Source organism: Antechinus flavipes, chromosome 1 (assembly GCF_016432865.1).
Source record: "Antechinus flavipes isolate AdamAnt ecotype Samford, QLD, Australia chromosome 1, AdamAnt_v2, whole genome shotgun sequence".
In the NCBI taxonomy this organism is placed as follows: domain Eukaryota; kingdom Metazoa; phylum Chordata; class Mammalia; order Dasyuromorphia; family Dasyuridae; genus Antechinus; species Antechinus flavipes.
In genome coordinates this window covers 715,337,481-715,345,522 of record NC_067398.1, presented here as the reverse complement: position 1 = coordinate 715,345,522, position 8,042 = coordinate 715,337,481, and the positions used below count along the sequence as shown (strand labels likewise).

The window sequence follows — 8,042 nt, the reverse complement described above, 5'->3', positions numbered from 1 at the left end:
GGGCCGGGGTTGTGGCCTGGAGCCCCAGGGCCCACCAGGGACGCCCGCTCGTCCCGGGCCTACAGGAAGCTTCCTCCCTGGGGGACCCCTCGGCCTCAACTTCCCCTGCCGTGAAACGGCATCTCAGGGATCCTGTGAGACCTCCTCCTCCCCCTCGGGACGTCCAGCCTTCGGGCCCAGAGCTGCTGACTCGGGCAAGGGCTGGCTGGCACCCAGGGGGCCCCCATGTCGGGAGCCACAGTCCGGGTTGGGCTCTCCATTTTCCCGAGGAGGAAACCGAGTCCTCGCCCAACCCGGCTCCTTCCACCCTCCAGAGTCAGATTTTGTGCCAGGCTGAGCCCTGCTCTGACTGAGCCTCCAGGACACAGCACCCCCAGAGTCCGGGCTCGGGGAGGACGGCGGGGTCCCTGAGCTTGGGGCTGGGCCCGCCCTCCCAGATGTGGAGCCTGAAAGGGGAAGTTGCTTCTGGCTCCTTCCTGCCCACCAGCGTTTCCGGATCTCCAGGGGCGGTGACCTATTTACTCAAGGTAGGTAGGGCCTGGGAGCCAGAGCTGGAAGGGCCCCTTGGCTTCCAGTCCCAGCAGCCCTCGGGCCCCGCCGGGTCCTCCCAGTTTATCTGAAAATGAAAAATAATCCTGTCGGCCTGGAGACCGGCCGAGGCTGCCCCGGGTCAGGGGGACAGAGGCTGGAGGAAATGGGCTCACTTCCTGCTCGGGACCGGGGAGAGAGGCTGGAAAATGTTCTTAGTGGATAAAGGAAATGGGGGATTCCGAAATGTGGGAGTGGACGGGGCTGGGGCAAGGCTGTGGTCCGCTCCGTGGTGGGCTCTGGGAGCTGGGGAAAGTGGGCAAAGTGGGGGGGGGGGCAGAGGGGACACAGCCAGCCACTGGAGGACAGCTTCTGGGGGCAGGGGGTCATAGGGGTCTGGACCAGAGTAAGGACAGTGTCCAGGAGCAGTGGGGCCGGAGGGGATCGGGGCAGTGGGAAACGGGGGCCACCAAGGTCCAGATTGGAGGAAGAGGTCTCTCAGTGAGAGAATGTCGAGGGAGGGCCCCCTTTAGTCCCCAACCCCCTCCCCCCCAGCTTGGACACCATGATTCCAAGTTTTAGGGATTGTCCCGGGAGCCCAGTTGGCTCAAATATTGAGGTTCTCTCCCCAGGAGCTTTAGTTTGTGACTTACAATAGGTATTTAATTTTAGAAATTCAAACCTCTCCCATGACCCATAGAGGCTGGAGCGCCCAGAGGCCCTGAAGGACTCTGGGACCCCACCCAGAGCCCGGCTCACACCCTTCACCCATGGGCCACGGAACCCCTGTGTTTTTGCCGCTGAGAGAGGGGCTGTGTGTATGGAACCCGGGGAGATGAGACTGGCCTACACCCAGTAATAGTAGTGACGGCAATAATTATGCTCCCTCATTTTCAGTCTGACTCATTCCGGGTTTTCTTGGTAGAAATAGTGGAATAATTTGCTATTTCCTTGGCCAGCTCATTTTACAGATGAGGAAACTGAGGCAGGCAGGGTGAAGTGACTCGCCCAGGGTCCTTCCTGGAACAAGTGGGAATTTAGAAGAGGAATCTGCCCAATTCCAAGCCCGGTGCTCCATGCACCTTGCCACCCCTCAAGTCCCAGCTAGCTCCTCCCCCCGCACCAGAACTCCCCTTGACGTCTGTGCCCAGCACCCCGTCTATAGCTTGGCGGGACGGGTTTGCAGGTGGTCTCCCCCATAAAGGTCGGGGCTGGTTTTGCCTTCCTATCGCAAAAACATTTGTCTGCGTAACACACAGTAGGTGATTAATAAATGCACATTGACTGACGTACAAAAAGCACTTGATAAACCCGAAGGTGTTACAGAAATGCGAGTTATTATTACTATTATTATTGATCATCCCAGCCCCAGCGGACCCTTTCTCTGCCGCCTGTCCCTAAGCTCCAAAGCCACACCAAGTGGAAGGGCCCGCAGCAGCCCCCCACGATCCCCGCCCTTCCCCTGCAAACAAAACAGGCCAGAAAAGCTGCGGATTCGACCCCGGGGGGCTTGGGAGCCGGGAATCTCCCAGCAGCCCCTTCCCCGGCAGCCTGCCTGTGGATCACTCTTCTTCCGGCCAGATCAGAAAGAATGAATGAATGAACGAACGCTCCATTGGGAAAGGGAGGGAATGTCTTCCACCCACGCACCCCCTCCCCCCTCCCCCCTCCTTCCTCCCCTCCCCGCCAAATCGAGCGTTCTCTGCCTGAGCTGAAGGCCGCGTTCCGGGCGCTCGGGGTTACTAGTCATCGATTAAGTCCCGGCATGCTTTGCTCCAGCCCATTTACCATTTACTAGTCAGTTAATCCACCAGCGCCCGGGAAGAGGCGACTACTCGCCGCTCCCGGTTACCTGCCGTAGCGGCGGGGGAGGGGCGGGTTGAGTCATTTATTAAGTGCCGGCCCCCCGGGGGAAGGGGATGAGCCCCGCCCCTCAGGGAGCTTCCATTCCGTGGGGACACATTAGCAAATGGAGGTCTTTTCCCTGGCTGGGGGAGAGCCCGCCGGAAGTGGGGGCTGCAGGGGAGCCGGGAAAGGGGGGTTCTTAGCCCCCACTTCGGGGGCTTCGGGCCGCTCCGTTAGGGCTCCTGGGGGCCCCTCCCAGCCATCCCACCCGTGCGGGCGCTCCCGCTGGCTGCCCTAGCCCCGCCCCCAGCCCCAGGTCTGTGCGCGCCCCTGGCGAATACTGTCCCCTGTGTTAATCCTCGCCTCAGGTTCCTCTGAAGGAGATGCAGTTATTGTCCCCATTTTACAGATGTGTCCGGGCTAGCGGGCACGCCCGGGTGGAACTCGGTCCCCCTGTGGAGCCCACTTGGCCGTCCTGTTTGTCTCTTCAGGTGTGAGGAAGTTTGGGGGCAACATCTGAACTCCGGGCCTCTTCCTGGGGCCTCCCGTCATCACCGGGCCTGGCTCGGACTGGGCTGGGTTCCCACTCGGTTCCTCTAAAGCAAGGGGGGGAGGGGCTCCTCCCCCCGGCCTTGGAGCCTTTCTCCTTCCCGCCCAGTTTTGGAACGAGCTCGCTTTTATTCCGAGATTCCCTCCCCTCCCCCCTTAGAAAGACCCTGAAGGTCCAAGGCCTCCAGCCCCTCCCCCCGTCGGACCCCCTCACTAGCATTTCCAGGAACGAGGTCCTTTAAGAGCTGAGGGAGAGCCCGGCTTCCTTCCTTCCTCTGCTGGGAAGTGTCGGCCATTTCCCTTCCGGTGCCTCAGTTTCTCTGGGCTGCCGCCCCAGAAGCAGTGGCCCGGAGCCCCCGGAGGCTCGCCGGGCGGGCCCTGCTCCTGCAGGCTCGGAGGGAGCCGGGGGTGGCCAGAAGCGGGGTGCCGGGCGCCCGGACCCCGCAGAGAGAGCAGGTAGTCCGGCCGGGGCCGGGGCGGGGGAGGGAAGGGGCTGGGCCGGGACAGGGTGTCCCAGGAGCTCCCGGCCAAACAATAACCGGCCCTGGACCCGGGCCACCGCCTGCGCCTGGGAAAGGGAGCGGGGGAGCGGGGAGGGGGCCCTGCCCGTCCCCTCCAGCAGGGGGCGCTGCGCCCGCCCTCTCTGCTTCCTAGAAGGGGGGGCCGGGCAGAGCTCGCCCCCTCCCCCACCAGTCTTCTCTCTGTGTCTGTTTCTGATCTCATCCCCGCTCTTGGGAAAAGGGGAACAGCCCCGCCCCTCCCCCAGCCCCAAGCCCCTCGGAGGCTAGGCCTGGGCAGCCGCCCACAGCCTGGCCCGGGAGGCCGGCCAAGAACGCTCCCCCTGCGGCCTCCAGCCTGCTGCAGCCTCCTCCACCTTCCCGACCACCTCAGCGTGGGAAAGGGAGAGGGCCCGGCCCCTGATTCCTGTACCTCAGTTTCCCCTTCTGTCGAGGGCTGGCTCCAGCCTGTTCCGTGCCCCCTCCCACCTCCCTTTTCCTTGCTGCTGGAGCCCTCCCCTCCCCCCAGGCCCTCAAAGGCAGCCTGCATGCTTACCCCCACTTTCCAGCTGAAGCCACTGAGGCTCAGGAGGCAGCTCCTCCTCATTCCAAGGGGCAGCTCCCCGAGGCTGGCCTCCGGGGTCCTGGTGGCCCCCAGGCTGGACTGTCCAGGCCCTCCTCTCCTCCCCCAAGTCCTCCCCAGGACAGGGGCCCGGGTGGGAGGTCTGGCCAATACAATGCTCACAGGAACTGGCTGGAGCCAGGGCCGGGAGAGCCAGGGCCGGGAGAGCCAGGGGCTCGGGCAGGAGGAGGGAGGGGAGGCTGGCAGGGGGAGGCTGGCGGGCGGGAGCCCCAGGAGAAGAAGCCCGGCCAGACTGAACCCCCTCCTCAGAGTGACTGGGGGGCAGGCCAGGGCAGGCAGGCCTGGGCCCGCTCCCAACTAGGGGAAAAGCAGCTGGGAGAGAAGGAGGGAAAGAGGGAAGGGGGCAGCCTGCCAGGCGCTGGCACGGCCCGTTAACGGCGGAGTTTCCACAAGGCTTTCCTGAGCACCGCAGTCCTGAGGAGGCCGGGCTGGGGCAGGCCGCTGGCCCCGCTCCCCAGGCCCAGAGCCCCGGAGTCCCCCAAAGCCGGCCCGGGGCTGCCTCGCCTGGGCCTGGGCTCCTGTGGCAGGCAGGGGGTAGGGGAGGTGGGCTGGGGGGGGGGGGGCTGCTCCTCACCTTTCAAGTCATTGACGGGAATGTGAAATCTCATCAGAGGCTCCTGAAAATAAAGACGCCCCCAAGTCCCGAGGCCCCGATTGACTTGATTTTGTGTGTGTGCAAGTGTGTAAATGTGAATGAGTGTGTGTGAGGATGAGTGTGCAAGTGTGTTACTGTGTGTGTCAGTGTGGGTGTAAGCATGTTAGCGTGTGTGCCAGTAAGTATAAGTGGGTGCGAGTGTGCAGCTGCTACAGCTTCGGGCCCTGTTCTCCAGTCTAGAGGCAGAAGCACCCAGAAACACGGGCTCGGACACAGAGAACGGCCGAAAGCGCGAGTTCAGATCCAGCCTCTGACAGCAGCAGGCCCAAGGCCGGGAGCCTCCTGGTCCCTGGGGGGCTTCCGTGGGTTTCCCAAAGCCAGCTCCCCGGGGTTTGCGTTTCCTTCTCCAGCTCACCTTTTTAGTTAAGCAGACGAGGAACCGAGGCAATAAGGGGATGGGGCTTGTCCAGCTCACGCAGCTAGTGTCCGAGGCTGAATCTGACCTCCGGTCTCCCTGGCTCCAGGCCCAGTTCCCTATCCACCGCCCCACCCAGCCACCCCAAAATACCGATAAATGTCTAAGGCGGCCTTATTGGCCACTTCCCTCCCTCCAAACCCGGTGCTCATCCCCTGGTCGCTGTTTCGAGGCAGGAGTTTGTGAAGTCCATTTTACAGATGAGAAAACTGAAGCATGGGCCAGTAAGGGATTTCCTGGCTTCTGGACCACACATTCGGGGTCACACCTACGTCTTCCACAGTCCTGCAACGATCACGTTTCCATATGGGGAGGGGGGACCGGAGAAGAGCGGCTTCCAGAGCAGGGGGTGATCCCAGAAGCTCCGAGCTGGAAGGCCCTCCCAGGCAGTCACCCCAACCTCCCCGAAGGCTGCCCGTGAAACAGGCGCCCGTGGCCAGCGGCTCGGAGGCCAGGCTGAAGCGTCCGGGAGGATTTCTGCCAGGAAGTCTCGCTCATTTACTCCTCAGTACATCCCGTGACTCCCCTTTCCCTTGGACATCCGAGCTCCCGGCAGCCCGGGCCTGCACCTCCTTCCCAGCTCCTGCCCCGCACTGAAGAGAAAGGAGGGAACCTGGACTAGAGCATCCCCTCCCGGCTGCCCTGCTGGGGGGGCTTCTTTGGCTTTTTCCACCTAGCCCCCGCTTAGTCTATTCTCCTTCCTTTATTTTGTAAGCTCCGAGAGGGCAGAAACTGGCTTTACCCAATGCTTGACAGAGGGCCGGACACAGACGGTGGCTAATAAATGCTAGTGGATGGAAACTGAGCCCAGCCGGAGACAGGCTGAATGAGTTACGGGAATATGATGGTTCTGCAAGAAACGAGCAGCAGGAGGATTTCAGGGAGGCCTGGAGAGACTGCCGGGAACTGGTGCTGAGGGAAGTGAGCAGGACCGGGAGATCATTGGACACCGGGACAAGGTCATACTTCCATCCATTCTGATGGGCGGGGCTCTTTTCAGCAGGGAGATGACCCAGGCGGGTTTCAGTGGTCTCCGAGTCTGCCCCCAGAGAGGACTGTGGGAACTGAGTGTGGAGCAAAGCACCGGATTCTCACTCTTTTTGTGGTCGTTTATTTGCTTTTTGTTTTCTTTCGTTCTCATTTTTCCCCTTTTTGACCTGATTTTTCTCGTGCATCGTGAGCAATGTGGAAATCTAGAGAGAAGAATTGCGCGTTGAAGAGATCACTTGCCAAGTAGGGAAGGGGGTGGGGGGAAGGGAAGGAAAAATTTAGAACACGGGATTTTGGAAGGGTCAAAGTTGAAAATTGCCCATGTGTGTATTTTGAAAATAAAAAAGCTTTAGTTTAAAAAATAAATAAAAGCTGGTTGATTTATTTAATGGGGAAGGGGCATCTGCTCGCCCGGATGAGAGGGGGGGGGAGGACCAAAGATGGAGAGATTTCTGCCCTTCCCCTCCCCCAAGCCCAGGTCCAAGGCCAGTCGGGATGCTCCGAGAGGATGGAAATAGAAGGGGAGGGTATTTCCCAGCCTCGAGGGTCCCGCGTGCGCCTGGGCCAATGGGAGCCCGGCCTTCTAGAGTGGGGAGGGGGACCGGCGGGATGCACTTGTCCAGCTCCCCTATCCTTCCATCTACCGGGCTGAGCGGGCCGGGGGGGCGTGGCTCTGGGAAGTTTTAGCCCCTCCCCCTCCCCCTCCCCGACTATCCTCCCCCTCCCCGACCATCCTCTCCCAGCTTTCCGGGACGCTCGGGTTCTCCTGGCCCACGAAGATCTTCGGGCGCCTCTCCCCGTTCCCATGTAGCCCCCGAGGCCCGGGTCGAGTTGCGGAACTCGAATCCAGAGCCTCGGCCGCGGGGCCGACCTCGCTTCCCGCGCTCCTCCGTCTCCCCGCCATCCCCGGCCCCACCATGGACCACAAGATCCTTGAAGTCCAGAGGTTCCTGGAGGACGGCTCTTTCCCGGATCACCTGGTGACCGCGTCCCAGAAACGAGAGTTTCGCAGGCGGGCCCAGAACTTCGTCCTGGAAGGTGAGGGGGGGCGGCTGCGGATTATCCGCTCCCAGCATTTCAGACCCGGGGCTCCCAGACCCCCCGATCCCGTTGGGGGCTCCCTGAGGGGGCGCAGGGTCGTAGCCTGAGACCCGGAAGTCGAGACCCAGCCGGCAATGGAAGGGGAGAAAAATTCGGTGGGGGGAGGGGGGAGCAGCCACTGGCTGGCCTGGCTGCGAGGTAGAATGTGTGAAAGGGATCCGTGGGTAGCCGGCCTCGAGAGGTCGACCGGAGACAGCTTGTGGAGGCTGCGCAAGCCCAGCAGGCTCTTTTACCCTAGAAACAGTGGGAGCCACGGCAGATTCTAGAGGGAGGGGGACGCTCTGACTTGGGTTTTAGAAATAAGCGTGGAGGAAGCGGGGGGAGGGGGGCCGGAGGGAAGGCAGGCTTTTGTACCAGACTGGAAGGGTCTCCCCGCCCCACTTCCCGAGTGATGGCGGAGGCGCCTCCGCTGGCTAAAGTGCGGGGCCGAACCGAGCTCGCGGCCCAACCTCGTTTCCAGCACCAATCTCCGGAAGTGAGCGAGGCCCGCCCCCAGCCTCGTTCTGGCTGCTGGAAATGACCTCAGCGCTCTCCTTGGCCCGCCCGCCCCGCCCCCTCGATTAACTCGGTGCCTCTGGGTGAGGGGGCGGCGGCTGGTGCGTTTGGGGAGGGGATCTCCGAGGCCCAGGCCGCGCTCCCCGGCGGCCCGCGCTCCCCGGCGGCCCGCGCTCCCCGGCGGCCCGCGCTCCCCGGCGGCCCGCGCTCCCCGGCGGCCCGCGCTCCCCGGCGGCCCGCGCTCCCCGGCGGCCCGCGCTCCCCGGCGGCCCGCGCTCCCCGGCGGCCCGCGCTCCCCGGCGGCCCGCGCTCCCCGGCGGCCCG

The 8,042-nt window shown here is 63.0% G+C and overlaps 1 long non-coding RNA gene across 1 annotated transcript; it reads right to left on the bottom strand.

The window, feature by feature from the left end:
- Window positions 1-1,850: 1,850 nt before the first annotated feature.
- Window positions 1,851-7,701, bottom strand: LOC127545673 (uncharacterized). Its single transcript, XR_007949712.1, has 3 exons — window positions 7,578-7,701; window positions 7,100-7,153; window positions 1,851-6,325 (listed from the first exon to the last, which is right to left on the bottom strand). It is a non-coding gene; the product is annotated as an uncharacterized LOC127545673 (long non-coding RNA).
- Window positions 7,702-8,042: the final 341 nt, after the last annotated feature.